The sequence below is a fragment of the Mirounga angustirostris genome, unplaced genomic scaffold (assembly GCF_029215605.1).
Source record: "Mirounga angustirostris isolate CCGP_5_RB_7025 unplaced genomic scaffold, mMirAng1.0.hap1 SCAF_6, whole genome shotgun sequence".
NCBI classification, from domain to species: domain Eukaryota; kingdom Metazoa; phylum Chordata; class Mammalia; order Carnivora; family Phocidae; genus Mirounga; species Mirounga angustirostris.
The window spans coordinates 42,470,789-42,489,350 of record NW_026991714.1 but is presented as its reverse complement, the minus strand read 5'-3'; positions in this window follow the sequence as shown (position 1 = coordinate 42,489,350).

Genomic DNA, 18,562 nt, shown 5'->3' with positions numbered 1-18,562 from the left:
AACAAATAATCCAATCAAGAAATGGGCAGAAGACATGAACAGACATTCTGCAGAGAAGACATCCAAATGGCCAACAGACATATGAAAAAGTGTTCGACATCACTCGGCATCAGGGAAATCCAAATCAAAACCTCAATGAGATACCACCTCACAGCAGTCAGAATGGCTAAAATGAACAAGTCAGGAAACGACAGATGTTGGCGAGGGTGTGGAGAACAGGGAACCCTCTTACACTGTTGGTGGGAATGCAAGCTGGTGCAGCCACTCTGGGAAACAGTATGGCAGTTCCTAAGTAGTTAAAAATAGAGCTACCCTACAACTCAGCAATTGCACTACTGGGTATTTCCCCCAAAGATACAAATGTAGTGATCCGAAGGGACACCTGCACCCCAATGTTTATAGCAGCAATGTCAACAATAGTCAAACTATGGAAAAAGCCCAGATGTCCATCAACAGATGAATAGATGAAGAAAATGTGGTGTATATATACAATGGAATACTACTTAGCCATCAAAAAAAAAAAAAAAGAAATCTTGCAATTTGCAACAACATGGATGGAACTAGAGGGTGTTATGCTAAGTGAAATAAGCCAATCAGAGAAAGAAAATTATCATATGATTTCACTCATATGTGGAATTTAAGAAACAAAACAGAGGGGCATAGAGGAAGAGAGGGAAAAATAAAACAAGACATGATCAGAGAGGGAGACAAACTGTAAGAGACTCTTAACCATAAGAAACAAACTGAGGGTTGCTGGAGGGGAGGTGGGTAGGGGATGGGGTAATGGGGTGATGGGCATTAAGGAGGACACATGATATAATGAACACAGGGTATTATACACAACTGATGAATCACTGACCTCTACCTCTGAAACCAATAATACATTATATGTTAATTGAATTTAAAGAAAAATAAATATTTTTTTAAAGAAAGGAAGAAGGAAGTAGACATACCAGAAGGCAGCTCCTGGTTTAACTTACCCATCCATCTGCATGGCACTGAAAAATGGAAGAAACGACCACTAGGAAATATGGTTCAATCAGTGACTTGGAATCCAACTGGATTAACAATTTCTTCTCCTCTGGGAAAGGGAGAAAGAAAAAAAAGTGATAGAAGAGAGGAGAGGAACGTAGAGAACTGACAGAAGTTGCCCTCCTCCTAGTTACAGGTGGCTGTTAAGCACTTGAGATGTGACTAGTACAATTGAGGAATTGAATTTTTTTTAAAGATTTTATTTATTTATTTGAGAGAGAGCATGAGAGACAGAGAGCACGAGAGGGAAGAGGGTCAGAGGGAGGAGCAGACCCCCTGCCGAGCAGGGAGCCCGATGCGGGACTCGATCCCGGTACTCCAGGACCATGACCTGAGCCGAAGGCAGTCGCCCAACCAACTGAGCCACCCAGGCGCCCCGAGGAATTGAATTTTTAAACTTTCTTAATTTTAATTAATTTTAAAGCTGCAGTAGTATAAAATATTTCTCCATTAAATACAGATTTATTGTTTTGGTAGGATTGCATTTCACTTTAAGCATTGTGTTGTCTCAGATTTTATTATTGTAGTATGGTGTGTATGTCAGGCTTGTGTGTCATTTTTAGTATTACACATAAACACATCACTGATCAAATTGGTGTCAACCTGCTGATTCCATTTGAATGATTTATTTTTCTAAGCACCAATGTAATGTAATACATTTATTTGAATATTTTATTGAGGCAGTTTGGGTTACAGTGGTACCTATGAAATTATAACTGGTAACTAAATTGAAACCCAGTATTTTCATTATAATGCAATTAAATTATTTTTCCAGGTTAAAAAATAAGAATGCACAGATTTTTAAATTTAAAACAAAAGCGTAATACTGATGTAGAATCAAACAAAAATGCAGAAGCTAGTACTAGGACCAGAAAAATAAAGGAAAAAGGCAGATTGAAAGAAGGTGTGTTGCAAATTTCACATTGAATTGCAATTTGCTGATAAAAATTTAAAAAAAAACTGTCACATAAAAAATATCTTAAGATAATAAAAATGACATGCTCAGCAAATACATAGTAAATTTGATCAGTAGCCAATCAATGAAGTTAATTACCTGAAATCAAAATTAAATGACCAACTAAACATTTTCCAGTGATTTTTCACATGATCTGAGTTTGTAACTTGTTCAGCTATAAAATAACTTGAATTCTTGTGTGTGCCTGCACACATGAACACTTTTAGATGGAGAGATGGTACAAAAAGTTACAATTTGTTTTGGAAATTTTGTTAGAAAATTATGAAGAAAGGACTAAAACATGTATTTTACAAAAATGAAATATCTTCAGTTAGGCCACCAAATAATTTTCCATAGCATATAAGAACTTTCTAACAATATCAAACATCAACTGATTCAAATTTTAAAAATTGCTAAAGAAAAAACACTTAATTTCTTTATTCCTTTGTATGAGATATATTGAAAATACTTGTGCCTAGTTTTCAGAAGCAGAGTTTGAAAAGTGTCATGGATACAGTTTAATTTTTTTCAGTATGTATGTGCAAATGAGCATGGATCATTGTTGGTTTATGGAATGATGAAATAGGAGACAATAAATTTAATAACTGTGTTCTTTGCGTATTAGTTGAGTACTAGAAGAGTTTTATAAAGATTAACTCTATGATTAACTCCGAAGGTTTTGGAAACAAAAGTAATGCTTGCCAAATATTTAGTGATCAAAGATGAAAATGGCCATATGTTATTTATTTATGATCTCTCACTATCATGCTTCTCAAGGAACAACTAAATTTGAAGCTCTAAAGGGGAAAAAATGTTATGAGACCTAAATAGCCAAGCATATATGTTGAAATTGAACTTTTTCATTATACAAATCAATAATAATGATTTATACAATTTCTCTAATACAGATCAATGTGTAAGATTTTAGTCATGATTAGGAGCATTATATAAATTACCTGCAAAAATTGCAAGAAAATTTTGAGTAACTGTTTAATATTTATAAATTTAGAGTTGCTTTTTTTATTTTTCATTATGTTCAGTTAGGCAATATATAGTACATCGTAAGTTTTTGTTATAGTGTTCAATGATTCATTAGTTGCATATAACACCCAATGCTCATCCCAACATGTGCTCTCCTTAATATCCATCACCCAGACACCCCATCCCCCCAACCCCCTCCCTTCTGTAACCCCCAGTTTGTTTCCTGGAGTTGCTTTTCAATTTATATAAAATCCTTTGGAATTTGATACTAATAATAGAAGAATTAGTGAGTTTATTTAACTTGGACAAAGTTTTGAACCTGAAATATATTTGTTTTAAGTCAAAGCAATTCTTCTATATAAGATGAACCAGTTTCATAAATGTGAATGCAGATATTAAAGGGATTTTATGTTTTGATACTTGATTCAGTTATTGGAAAACTTTTAAATATGTTTGGATAAAACAACTTGGGTATATAAATCTGCTTTTTCAATTGTAAATTTTATGACCCAACTACAAATCAACAACAAACCAATACAAATCAAATATTTCTGATGAAAATTTTAACATCTGCATTGAGATGTGCTATAACGGTAAAATATACATCGGATTTCCAAAACTTAGTATGGCAAAAAGAATGGAAAGTATCTCAATAATTTTATATTGATTACATGTTGAAATGATAATATTAGAAATATATTAGATAAATGAAATGTTATTAGAATTAATTTTTACCTCTCTCTTTTTACTTTTTTAATGTGACTACTTGAAAATTTGAAGCTTCATATGTGGATTGCATTAAACTTCTATTGGACAGTACTGGTATAGAATGTAAGGTGTGTGGATGACTGTCCCTCCCATGAGCTACTAGGACTTTGAGGATGAAAACTACAGGTTGCTGATAATTTGTTTGCTGTGCATTATTTTGATGTAAAGGTATTACATAAAAGAATACTTTTCATGTAGTAAGTAATCAATAAATGTTTGCTAAATTTAATTTCATTTGGAATGAGACACTACTTTCTGAGAATCTACTTTCATCTTGTGGATTTCTAGATCATTACCAGCAATGACCATTAAGCTTAGGTTGTATTTTTTCAACCACAGGGATATAATATACTTCACATTTTTATGTCTTCCCTTAGGTGCCAGTTCTTTGAGGCATCTTTATTTGCTTCTGAGTTCACCACAGTATCAAATACTTAAGGGTACTGAATAATTATGTTCTTTCTGCACTGATTACTTCTGTCAGAACCAGGATAGAAATACAAAGCTATAACACCAGGAAGAATTATGAGGAAAAAGAGAAGAGAGAGTGGGGATGGATCTTAAAAAAGAAATAGGTGAAAATCTACTTCATGAAGCAAGAAATGGGATGGAGATTCGTCATAAATACCAAGTACCATAAGGAGAGGATCCCAACAGAACAAGGCAAATAAAAAGCCCCAAGGGTCAGTCACTGCTGAAATCAATGAACAAGAAGTTAGGGTTTGGAAGTTAAGATGTAGAATGATCAGTTCAGTCAATACCTAAGGACAGCAGTTATATATACTTTTGAAGACCTGTGTCCAGGCTTCTAGGAAAATGTTTTTGTTCAACCTGAATGAGCCTTTGCATATGACCATTTTTATGATCTATTCAAGCTTTTTGATTCTGCTTGAAGAAAGGGGTCCAGAGCTAGAACATGTCTTATGTGGTCGACCATCACATTACACAAGAAAGGAGAGGAAACAGGAGAGATTTCCCAGTAATAGGCTCCTTCCCTTAACTGCTTCTTCACTGACAGAAAGTAAAGAATTAGGATGGATCTCTGTGGCTCTTTCAAGGTTTGAGGAATTTGTAAAGTATACTCAGGTACAATGTCAGGCAGTGGATGTCAACACTTAGAAGGCTATAACAGTCAAACAAAAATTTTTTTTAAAAGATTATTTATTTGAGAGAGAGAGAGCACACAAGGAGAGGCAGAGGGAGAGGGAGAAAGAGAGAAGCAGACTCCCTGCTGAGCACAGAGTCCCACACATGACACAGGGTTCAATCCTAGGACCCTGAGATCATGACCTGAGCCAAAACCAAGAATTGGCTGCTTAATCAACTGAGTCACCCAGGTGCCCCAAACAAAAACATTTGGACAATATGTATTCACAATGTATAACTATAATCTCCTATTAAAAAAAAATTTAAAAATGTCTTCTTTGGACAATAAAGTTCTATGTATTAGGTAAAATACTATAGTAAATTTATAGCCTTATACTACTAGGTTATTCTTTGGTTTACTTAATGTTCTGAGGAATTCTGGTACAAACAGGGTTAGATCTGGGAAAGGGCCTGGGTCAAATGCCACTGAAGAGAGGCAAATACCTGTGGAATATCTCCTTGCCTGAATCAAGCCTCAAGTCATCATCTTACCCATTGCTCTGTCTTAACATGATGTCAGCCTTCCTTCAGAAGGCTAAAGAAAGAGCGAGGAGACAGGCATGTGTCAGGTACTTTATGGGGATCTTACCCATGTTACCTTATTGAATAACAACATCCTATAAATTAGGAATTGCCATCTTCATTTTACAGGTGATGAAGCTGAGCCTCAGAAAGCAAGAGTTACAGCTAATAAATTGCAGATTTGGGAGTCTAACCTAGTGTCTTCCTCAGGGTGCATTCTCTATACTGTTCTATCTCAGTGTGAGACCTAAGAAGAAGTGTATTAGAGGGGTGACCTTCCTGAGCTGACATTTTAGATTATTCCAAATTAGCCCCCATTGCATTTCTCAAGAATCACCTTGGAAATTATTTAGTCAATGAGCCTCCATTGAAAAACAAATGACTGACATCTAGGAAATATTCATGCAGGAAGAGATAGGAAAACATTTTCACTAGTCATCAAAAACATGTATATTGAAACAGTGAAAAGATTTTAAATACTCTTCCCTGGACCTTCAAGTCAACTGAACACATACCCTAAGTATGCAAGTGTCAGTTTTAAGGGTCTGTCACAAATTGCAGCCTGAATTCAAGGGAATTGCCTGAGAATTCTCAGCCCTTGCTTTTCCTGACTTCTGGCACTCTTAAGTAGGTCCAACTCCAACTTAGTGACCTTGACCTCTATTTTATCTCTGTAGGCCTGTCTGTATATATTCTACCTGATAATTTGGTTCTAGCTTGGCCCTTTGAACTTCTAGTTCATCCCTTTGGCTCCTAGCTTCCTCCTTTGCCTCCCACAGGAAATGCCCACCCTAGGCTCAGTCCTGAGGAATCTAATCTGGCCACAGCCATTCAACTGACTATTCTGGCCCTCAGGACCTGGGGTGAGAAGGCCAACTTCTTTTTTTTTTAATTTAAATTCAATTAGCCAACATATAGTACATCATTAGTTTCAGATGTAGTGTTCAGTTGCATATAACACCCAGTGCTCATCACATCACTTGCCCTCCTTAATGCCTATTACCCAATTACTCGATTCATCCACCCACCTCCCCTCCGGCAACCTTCAGTTTGTTTCTGATGATTGAGTCTCTTATGGTTTATTTCTCTCTCTGATGACTTCCCATTCAGTTTTCTCTCCCTTCTCCTATGTTCCTCTGCACAGTTTCACATATATGAGTGAAACCATATGATAATTGTCTTTCTCTGATAGATTTATTTTGCTCAGCATAATACACTCCAGATCCATCCATGCTGATGTAAATGTTAAGCATTCATCCTTTCTGATGGCTGAGTAATATTCCATTGTGTGTGTGTGTGTGTGTAATTGTTAGATATCTATATCTATGTCTATAATCTATCTATCTATCTATCTATCTATCTATCTATCTATCTTCTATCTATCATCTATACCACATCTTTATCCATTCCTCTGTCAATGGACATCTTGGCTCTTCCAACAGTTTGGCTATTGTGGACATTGCTGCTATAAACATTGGGGTGCAGGTGCAGATCACTTCAGATCACTACATTTGTATCTCTGGGGTAAATACTTAGTAGTGAAATTGCTGGGTCATAGGGTGGCTCTATTTTCAACTTCTTGAGGAACCTCCATACTGTTTTCCAGAGTGGCTGCACCAGGTTGCATTCCCACCAACAGTGTAAGAGGGTTCCTGTTTCTTCACATCCTTGCCAACATCTGTCGTTTCCTGTCTTGTTAATTTTAGCCATTCTGACTGGTGTAAGGTGGTATCTCATTGTGGTTTTGATTTGTATTTCCCTGATGCCAAGTGATGTGGAACGTTTCTTCATGTGTCTGTTGGCCATTTGTATGTCTTCAATTTCCTTGCTGGTTATGGGTCTGTTCAGGTTTTCTATTTCTTCCTGTTTCAGTTTTGGTAGTTTATAAATTTCCAGGAATGCATCCATTTCTTCCAGATTGCCTAATTTGTTGGCATATAGTTGCTCATATATGTTCTTAAAATTGTTTGTATTTCCTTGATGTTGCTTGTGAACTCTCCTCTTTCATTCATGATTTTATTAACTTAAGTCCTTCCTCTTTGTGTTTTGATAAGTCTGGCTAGGGGTTTATTGATCTTATTAATTCTTTCAAAGAACCAGCTTCTAGTTTCATTGATCTTCTACTGTTCTGGTTTCTATTTCATTGATTTCTGCTCTAATCTTTATTAATTCTCTTTTCTTGCTGGGTTTAGGCTTTATTTGCTGTTCTTTCTCCAGCTCCTGTAGGTATAAGTTTAGCTTGTGTGTTTGAGCCTTTTCTGATTTTTTGAGAAAGGCTTGTATTGCTATGTACTTCCCCTTTAGGACCACCTTTGCTGTATCCCAAAGCTTTTGAATAGTTGTGTTTTCATTTTCATTTGTTTCTATGAATTTTTAAAATTCTTCTTTAATTTCCTGGTTGACTCATTCATTCTTCAGTATGATGCTCTTTAACCTCCAAGTGTTTGAGTTCCTTCCAAATTTCCGTTTGTGATTGAAATCAAGTTTCAAAGCATTGTGATCTGAAAATATCCAGGGAATAATCCCAATCTTTTGGTACTGGTTGAGACCTGATTTGTGAACCAGTATGTGATCTACTCTGGAGAATATTCCATGTGCACTCAAGAAGAAAGTGTATTCTGTTGCTTTAGGATGGAATGCTCTGTATATATCTGTGAAGTCCATCTGGCCTGGTGTATCATTCAAAGCCCTTGTTTTCTTGTTGATCTTCTTTTAGATGATCTGTCCATTGCTGTGAGTGGAGTGTTGAAGTCCCCTACTATTTTTGTATTATTTTCAATGTGTTCCTTTAATTTTGTTATTGTTTTATATAATTGGCTGCTTCCAAGTTAGGAGCATAAATATTTATAATTGTTAGATCTTCTTGTTGGATAGGCCCTTTAAATATGATATAGTGTCCCTCTTCATCCCTTACCACAGTCTTTGGTTTAAAATCTAATTTGTCTAATATGAGGATTGCTACCCCAGCTTTCTCTTGATGTCCATTAGCATGATAAATGGTTCTCCACCCCTCACTTTCAATCTGGAGATGTCTTTAGGTACAAAGTGAATCTCTTGTAGACAGCATATGGATGGGTCTTGCTTTTTTATCCAGTCTGATACCCTGTGTCTTTTTCTTGGAGCATTTAGCCCATTTACATTAAGAGTAACTATTGTAAGATATTAATTTAGTGTCATTGTATTACCTGTAAAGTCCCTGTTTCTGTAGATTGTCTCTTTTTCTTTCTGGTCTATGTTACTTTTGGCTCTCTTTTAACTTAGAGGATCCCCTTTAATATTTCTTGCAGGGCTGGTTTAGTGATCACAAATTCTTTTAGTTTCTGTTTGTCCTGGAAGCTCTTTATCTCTCCTCCCATTCTGAATGACAGCCTTGCTGGATAAAGTATTCTTGGCTGCATATTTTTCTCATTTAGCACCCTGAATATATCATGCCAGTCCTTTCTGGCCTGCCAGATCTCTGTGGATAGGTCTGCTGCCAGTATAATATTCATACCCCTGTAGGTTAAGGAGTTCTTATCTCGAGCTGCTTTCAGGATTTTCTCTTTATCTCTGAAATTTGCAAGCTTCACCATTATATATCAGGGTGTTGATCTATTTTTATTGATTCTGAGGGTGGTTCTCTCTACCTCCTGGACTTGAATGCCTGTTTTCTTCCCCAGATTAGGGAATTTCTCAGCTATGATTTGCTCAAATATACCTTCTGTCCCTTTCTCTCTCTTTCTTCTTCCTCTGGGACCCCAATAATTCTAATATTGTTTTGCTTTATGGTATCACTGATTTCTCAAAGCCTCCCCTTATGGTCTATTGTTTTTCTCTCTTTTCCTCAGCCTCTTTCCTTTCCACCATCTTGACTTCTATGTCACTGACTCTTCTGCTTCATTTAACCTAACTGCTAGAGTGTCCATTTTAGACTGCATCTCAGTTAAAGCATTTATTTTGGTCTGATTAGATTTTATTTCTGCATTAAGAGATTCTCTAGTGTCTTTTATGCTTTTTTTTAAGCCCAGCTAGTAACTTTATCTATGTTTATAATCTATCTATCTATCTATCTATCTATCTATCTATCTATCTATCTATCATCTATCTATCAACAGTTTGGCTATTGTGGACATTGCTGCTATAAACATTGGGGTGCAGGTGCCCCTTCAGATCACTACATTTGTATCTCTGGGGTAAATACCTAGTAGTGAAATTGCTGGGTCATAGGGTGGCTCTATTTTCAACTTCTTGAATTCCTGAATTCCTGCTTTGAAATTTTACTTATATCCATATCAGTTAGATCTGTGGCAGAGAGTATTACCTCTGGTTCCTTCTTTTGAATTCCTCCTTCTAGTTATTTTGCCCAGAGACGAATGGATGAATGAGAGAACAAAATCAAAAATATCAACCACAACCCAAGCAAAATACACACTAGGCAAATCCAAAGAGGTCAGAACCCAAAAAAGAAAAGAAAAAGGAAAAGGAAAAAAAAGGGGGGGAAATGAGAGAATATAATCTCACAGGTGGACAATACAGGATGATCCTATTGGTCCTGGGTGTATTTTGGTCTATTTGTTATAAGATACTAAATATCAATATTGTAAAGAAAGCAAATATATAAAATAAAATTGAATACAGTGAAAGGATGCCAAAATGAAGAATATATCTATAAAGTGTAAATGTAAAAATGAAAATTAAAAAAAAGACTTAAAAACAAAGAGTTGATAAAATAAGAGACTAGTTGAAAAGGAAAAAATGAAAAAAGAAATTTTTTAAAATTTTCTTTTAAAGATTTTAATTTCTTATTTATTTGAGAGAGAGAGAGCACAAGTGGGGTAGCGGCATAGGGAGGGGGAGAAGCAGGCTCCCTGATCCACAGGGAGCCTGATGTGGGGCTCAATCCCAGGACCCTGGATCATGACCTGAACGAAGGCAGATGTTTAATTAACTGAGCCACTGGGCACCCCAGAAAAAGAAAATTTTAAACTGAAAGACTAAAGACTCATAAGAAAAAAACTGAAATTCTATATACTACTTTCCCTAGCACAGGAGTTTTTCAGTTCTGCATGATCCGTAAACTTGGTATTCCATCCATGTTCCTGCCAGTCTTCTGGGGGGGAGGGGCCTGTTGTACTGAGTCTCAGGTGTCTTTGCCTGGGCAGAGTTGCAGCACTGCTTTTAAGGGCCCAAGCTCAGTGTAAGCTGCTTCATGTTGCTCTATGTGGCTTTTGTTCCCTGAAGGCTTTTCCTGCTGCTTTAGGGGATGAAAAAAAGGTAAAAAATGGTGGCACCTGATCTCCAGTACTGGAGCTAGATAATCGGGGCTCCCACTCTTCAGTGCACCCTCAGGGAAAGGCAGTCAGTCCCTTTCATGTGCGCCAAACTCCACAGACTCCTGCAGTGCACACCCACACCAGTCCTCCCAGGAGAGGGAGGGGTGTCTCACCGCTGCCCCACCACTTGCTGGGCTCCTTCTTTGGGAGCATTTGCCAGATCCTGCAGGCACCTGTGCTGCTCCTCCCGGGGAAGGAGCTGGGCCCCTGCTTAGAGATCTGTTACCCAATCGTGGTGGGGTTCATGGTTTATGGCCACACCCAGATGAGAGGCCACTCCAGGGCTTGCTAATTGTAGCCTGCTTCCCTGCTCCAATGCTTGGGAACTCTGCTGCACTCAGGCACCCCAGTCTTCCTGTGATCCCGGGGATCCTGAGACCACACTACCTACCCAGGATTCTGCCCTGCTTCACCATCTGAGCACCTTTCAGGCAGGGACGTCCCTCATGGGAGCAGACTTCTAAAGTTCTGATTTTGCCACTCAGGGGCTATATCACTTTCCGGTAGCTGGCTTCTGAAGACTCCCCCCGCCTCCCATGTTTATCTTCCCCTCAGATTCATGTCTCCACACCTCCTACCTTGCAAAAAGTGGTCGCTTTTCTATTTGTAGAATCGCAGCAATTCTTTTCTTAGACCTCAGGTTGAATTCACAGGTGTTCAGAATGATTCAATAGATATCTAGCTGAATTCAAGGGACCGGATGAAGCTCATGTCTCCTACTTCTGCCATCTTGCCTCCCTTGACCGAGAAGGCCAACATTTTGTCTATAAAGTGTATACCTATGAGGGACTCTCTCTGCTCCTGTAGCAAAATAAACTTACCCACTGGCATGTTCCACTTTCAGTTTATGGAAAATAGGGTATTATGAGAAAATAGAATATTCCAGAAGCAATACCCCACACAATTGGCTCAATTACCAAAAGAGATGGAGTGTTAACATTGCCTATAAGCTTCATGGACTTTTACTCACCCTGCAACTTTCTCTCTGGGTGTACCAAATAAGTATGCCACTTCTTAGGAGGTGTTATTGGTCTGGGTAATGGAAGACTTGTCACACAGACAAAAAGAAATGTATATTTATTTCAAGATACTTGCTATACAGAAAATACATATACTTATAAAATTTATTATATATATGTGCGTGTGTGTGTATATGTGTGTGTATGTGTGTGTGTATATATATCAAAGCTATGTACAGACTTCATGCCAGGAGCCTTTGTCCCTACCAGAGGACACATTTACTTTCTGAAGCTGTGGCTTTTGCCCTTCACAACTGTACCATTTGAGCTTCCAGAAGGTTTGTTGTGCTCTCAACTTTCCCCTGGGAAAATGGAATTATCTTTATCATAAGAGTTAGTGGGAACACACATAAGTGACTTGGCCTCTCTATGCCATAGATTCTTCATCAGTAAAATTGGGATAATAGTCCCTACTTGAGAGTTGTGAGAATTAAATGAGCTAATGCACATCAGGAGCTTAGAATGTAGCTGGCACGTAATAAGCACTCAGTCTAGGTTAGCTGTTGTTGCCCTACTCCTTCGGGGTAAACTGTAAAGACCCTCTGTTAACATTTCTCAAGGAAACGATGGTGGACAGTTTCTGCTCCTGTATCCCCAAGTAATGTCCTCTAATGAGATTTTGGAGCATAGTGCATTCAGATTTTCTGTTGGTGGCTTTTCTATAAAGAGACACTGGCGTTTGGTGAAGTGATACGTGAAGTGAACCCAAAGTGGAACTCCTCACCCTACCCTGGAAGGAAAGTACATATTTGTCCACTAACCAGTGGGAAACTTGCATGTTTCTAGGGAAATAAGTTTGGCATGTTATTGTTATAAAATCTTCTAAGTGGCTTGGGGTGGTATCTTGTGGAGAAGAGAACTCTTCTAGTCAGGTTTGAGACTTCATTCTGCCCCGAAAATACTTTACTTTAGAAAACTCACTGATGTCTCTATGCCTCTTTTTTATCATTTGAAAACTGGGCATTAAAATAGATAAGCTTCAAAGTCCCTTTCAGGTCTAACATTCTAGAATTATGTAAAATATGAATCATAATGGTTTAGAAAAAATATAAGGAAATAGGACTCTCCTCCATGTGGGGCCAAACTCATAATTTCTGAACACCTTATTAAAGATCAGAAGGGAAAAAAAAAACCTAACAGGCCCATCTGGCTATTTTAAGGGCCCATTAACATAACTTCATGAGACATTTTGTAACTGACTCTTGTAATTCTGTAGCTCCAAGCTCAAAAAAGTTTTCAGGCCATGCTGTGTTGGCACTGAAGAGAGGGGGTGGCTGAGGGAGAAAAATGAGTATATGTCCACATCTCAGTACAATGTACCAAGCTCTGTAGTCACATTGTGCATTGTCTGGTCCAGAGATTGATGAGATGCACCTGACTCAGATGAAGACCTTCTCAGCACATATCCTATTTGCCCACTAGAAACTACCCAACTTCCTATCAAGAATAGAATGGATAAACAAATAGTGGAATAATCATGAATGAATTCAATTAATGACAATGAATGAACTACTGTACATGTGACAATGTGAATAAATATTACAAATATGATATTGACCAGAAGAAGTCATATACAAAAGAATACATACTATGTTATTCCACTCAAAGTTTTAAAAAAGGAAAATGTTAATTTATTAACATTAAATAATATTAGATATTAGGATAGTAGTTACCTTTGGAGAAGAGAGTAGAGATTAGGAGGGGGCATGAGAAAGGCTACTTGGGTATTTATTATACCCTACTTCTTGATCTGGGAAGTAGTTACATGGGTATATACACTTTGTGAAAATCCATCAAATTGTGTACTTAAAATAGATAGTTTGATAACATTAAGGAACATTTTTAAATTGGAGTTTTACAACCACAACAAATGACAGGATACATTGAAGAAATGGAATACTTACAATTTCTATAACTTCCTGAAATTTGTTTTGCATAGAATTTCCACACTCTCTGAGACTAAAGTAATGAATGAGATTTTGGCAAAACTGAGAGGGATCAGTAGGAGTAGAGAGAGAAGCATGAGAAAAGCATAAAGGTGAGCAAATGCAGATCATGTTCAGGGATGAGTGATAAGTGGTATATCATGGGAAAGGTGGCTGAGAAAGGACATTGGGGCCATACCATGGAAGGTTTTGAATACAGAACAGGGTTTGTTCTTCATCTCACAGGGCCTGGAAAGCCAATGAGAGTTTTGAACAGGGAAATAATATGCCCTTCCCCCAGTTTTTTTCTAATTTTAATAGGTGAGGTTTGGGAAAGGTACCTGATTTATTCAGAAATGTTTTTGTCCTAGTCTGATGGGTACACAAACACACACACACGTGCACGTGTAATGTACTTATATACAAAATGAATATATCCCCCACAACAATCCAAGGATGTGGGTTATTCTTATTTCACAAATGAGGAAATTGATGCTGACAAAGGCTGAGTAACTTGTAGGAGGACAACAGAAGTGGCCTTCTGCCAACAGTAGGACAACTTTGCTTTTTTTTCAGAGTGACCCCAGAGTACAGAGCCTAGAGGGATTCAGCAAATGATTTATTCATTGGAGGTGGGGGATGCGAGTAGGGAGAGGAAGCAAAGAAAGCTTCAGCAGCATTCTGCAGAAGCCACCATCCAGGGCAAGTGGCTGGCATGGTTTCCATGGTTACAGGAATCTACCCTGCCACAAAACCTCACCCTCCTCTTATCCCAGAGAACCTGATTTGATGATTTCACTCAAGCTGTGGAGTCAGCCACTCAATCCTGTGTCAGCTCAGGGCACTGCCTCTAGAAAAATACTTTTTATTTTAGCAGGTCATTATTAATGATTATTCTTTCTTGTCTCAGAAATGTTCTGCTCAGTGATATGCTGGGTGAATGAGTGCTTTTTGAAATTTTCCATCTCCTTCATAGCTTTCAAATTTGGCTCATGTGAAAAGGAGTTGAGAAGGTGGAAAATTCCCTTTACTCATACTGAGGTCTGTATCATTGATTGTCTATATGTGAATCTATGATATGCCATTTTCTCATTAACATCCAATAGTAGTTTATTTTTATTTTTTTAAAGATTTTTATTTATTTTTGACAGAGAGAGAGAGACAGCGAGAGAGGGAACACAAGAAGGGGGAGTGGGAGAGGGAGAAGCAGGCTCCCCGCTGAGTGGGGAGCCCGGCGCGGGGCTCGATCCCAGGATTCTGGGATCATGACCTGAGCTGAAGGCAGACGCTAAACAACTTAGCCACCCAGGCGCCCCTCCAATAGTAGTTTTAAAATCAGAGGTGCTAAGTGAAATAAGTCAAGTGGAGAAAGTCAATTATTATATGGTTTCACTTATTTGTGGAACCTAAGGAATAGCATGAAGGACATTAGGAGAAGGAAGGGAAAAATGAAGGGGGGGAATCAGAGGGAGAGATGAATCATGAGAGACTATGGACTCTGAGAAACAAACTGAGGGTTTTAGAGGGGAGGGGGATGGTTTAGCCCAGTGATGGGTATTAAGGAGGACACGTACTGCATGGAGCACTGGGTGTTATACGAAAACAATGAATTGTGGATCACTACATCAAAAACTAATGATGTATTGTATGGTGACTAACATAACATAATAAAATTAAATTAAAAATAATAAAAAAAAACAGAGGTGGTTTTGGTTCAATTCCAGACCCATCCTTTCCTACCTCTATAACTTGAAGCAAGGTAATAAATCTCCCAGAGTCTCAGTTTTCTTATCTACATTGTGGGATATGATGCTAGTACTTGCTTCATAATGAGAAATTGGATATAAAGTGCTTAACATACAGCCAAAAGCTAAATAAATTATTATCAATCACATTTCTAGGCTGTTTTCTGGCTTTTCCATTACTTAACAGAGAATTTCTTAATAATTTTTAACACCTAGTATTCAAAGGAGTTGGAAAATGTGGTGTTTCAAGTAACTGAATATTTTGAGTAACTGAGTTGATACACACACACAATCAACATAGGAGACCAAGAATATTTAGGGAATAAGATTCACAATCATATGAAAGAGGCAATATTATTGCAAAGCACTTAAAACATAGAATTTGAATTGAATTGGCTAACGACAGAGACTCTAAGCTTCCAAAGATATGAACATAAATGAGTTCTGTGTACCCATTTTAGAAATACATAAGCTGAGGCATTTCTTTTTATCTACAAGTTATTGCACCTGAAAACACAGACCCTCATTATGTGACCACCAGAAAGTCACTTAAACTTTCAAGGTTAATTTTCCTTAACCATAAAACAGAGACAATCTTTTTTTTTTTTTTAAGATTTTATTTATTTATTTGACAGAGAGAGAGAGGGGGAACACAAGCAGGGGGAGTGGGAGAGGGAGAAGCAGGCCTCCTGCTGAGCAGGGAGCCCGACGCGGGGCTCGATCCCAGGACCCCGGGATCATGACCTGAGCCGAAGGCAGACGCTTAACCGACTGAGCCACCCAGGCGCCCCAAAACAGAGACAATCTTAATACCTCCTTTCTGGAGTTGTTTTGAAGTTTAAATGAGACAATAAATGAAAAAGAACTGAGCATACAGTGTGTGCTCATTAAATGTCAGTGTAATGTATTCTCTTAGTGCCCCACCTGGATCCTCTTTACAGGCAGGGCACCCACCCCCTGGCTGCCATTTGTGTTGGCTGATAACAATTTACAGCTGCCCCTACTCCTGAAAATAGTCCTCCTTGGCCAAACGGGAGTCTTCTTGCCCAGGAGGCAACGCCCCCTACTGCCCAGGGCAGATTTGAACCAATGGCAACAGACTTAGTGACATAAAAGGCTGACCCCTTTGCCTCAAGGTGGGATTACTTTGTGATGCAGCTTTAGCCTCTGTGGAATTAAACTGAAACTAGTCTTCAGCAGGTACCACGGTCTTGTTTAAGCTTTCTACTTCTGTCCTACTCTGCTTTCACTCCTCTTATCCTGGGAGCACTTTCCCAGTCACTTATAAGAAACTTCATCTCTATCCTAGCTACTCAGGAACCTAACTGAAGACCATTGGCATCAGAAATGGTTTTAGGAAACTAACCCGAGAATTCTCACTTGCTGGCTGGATGGCAATGACCCCACAGCTGAAGGTAGGTGAAGAATTGGTCATCCCTGCTATGCTACACAGTGGGATTGCTAAGATTTTTATCTGTAATGGGCTGGACTGGGATTGAGGAGGAAGGAGATGTGCTAATTGGTGCAATGTCTCAGTCTTTGAGAGATGTAAGAAAATAATTATAAGGTCTCTGGAACTGGATGCATATCTGAAGAGATAAAATTACAGATTTGGATTTATTGATCAAAATTTTAAAGTAAAACATGAGAGCCAGGAGGCCTTAACTCCTGCAGCTGGGATGGCATTGGGGCAAAAACAGCTGAAGATCGGACACAGGACCTAATTGCAATTTGCAAAGCTCTGAGAAGGCTGAGTGTTCAGCTTTGGCAAGCCTCTTAAACCAAAGTTGGGGCCTTAATGGGGAAAGAGTATCACCCTGAGACTTGGGAGAGATATCTCTGCATAGATGCATTTTGAACTTTGATTCCCCTAAGCCCTCTGATTCTGGAGAGGCAGTCTATTTCTCATTATCGAAGATAGAGCCTCCTACCGCCTCTTTCCTTGAAGACCGCAAAGAGACTTCAAATAAGGCATTATAAAAGAGTGCAGGGTCCTTTTTAGGATATGCTCCCAATTCCCCTCTTGGCCACCAGACTCATAACTAACATCAAATCTCAGCATAGCTCAATCAGAAAAGTGCTGGGCCAGCCAAGGGGGAGATGATATTATATCTTGAAGAAGGCTCAGGATCTAAAGAAAATTTATTGGCAGAAACAGGGAGAATGTGTCTAACAGAGGACCCTGAGTGTGACCAAAGGGGAACAGAATATAAAATTGCTTAAGAGAAAGCTTGTGGATATGGGAGCTCTTCGCCACAGTTCATACGTTAATATCCTGGCAAGGGCCTAGGAGATGACTCTAAATTGTTGGGTTAACTTTCGGAAGATTGGAAAAAGCAATGACCTACACAAAGTGTAGTAAAAATGCAAGAACTACTGCAGAAAATGATGGAGGAAGGAATAGGAAAGCTCAGAGAAGTGGGTATGAGACCAGAAAATGCACTACCTGTATGTAGTGCTGTATGAGACCAGAAAATGCACTACCTGCCCAAAATTCTCAGGAGGGGCCAGAGGTCACTCCATTTAGCAAGGCAATAAGGAATGAACTAGTGAAGAGGACATCAGTATCGTTGAGAATCTCAGTAGTAGCTGTCTTTTGTAGGCTAGAACTGATGGTAACGTAGTTGGACTCCCTTATAGCAATGGGGTAGGATTCTGGAAAACAGAGGCCAGATGGCAGCAGTTAACTGTCAGAAGCCAAGGTGACTATAATGAGCACAAGGTCACAATGGCAGCCAGAGACTATAAGAGACTCCAGATTTAAGGACACAGGCAGGCTCAAGGTGAAGGGATGGAAAAATATATTCCATTCAGGTAGAAACTAAGAGAAAACAAGTTATACTTATTTCAGACAAAACAGACTTTAAGCCAAAAATGCAAATAATAAGCAAAGAAAGTCATTATATAATGATAAAGGGGTAAACTCAAGATAAAACAACTGTAGATTCCAATTGTACAGTACAGTGGTATTAAATAACTATAGTCACCATGTTTTACATTAGCTCCTTAGACCTTCTTCGTCTTAGAGCTAAAATTTTGTGCCCTTTTGCCAACCTTTCCCTATTTCCCCCCATTCCCTAGAAACCACTTTTCTACTCTGTTTTAATGAATTTGACTTTTTTTAAAATTTCATACCTAAGTGATACCACTTGGCATT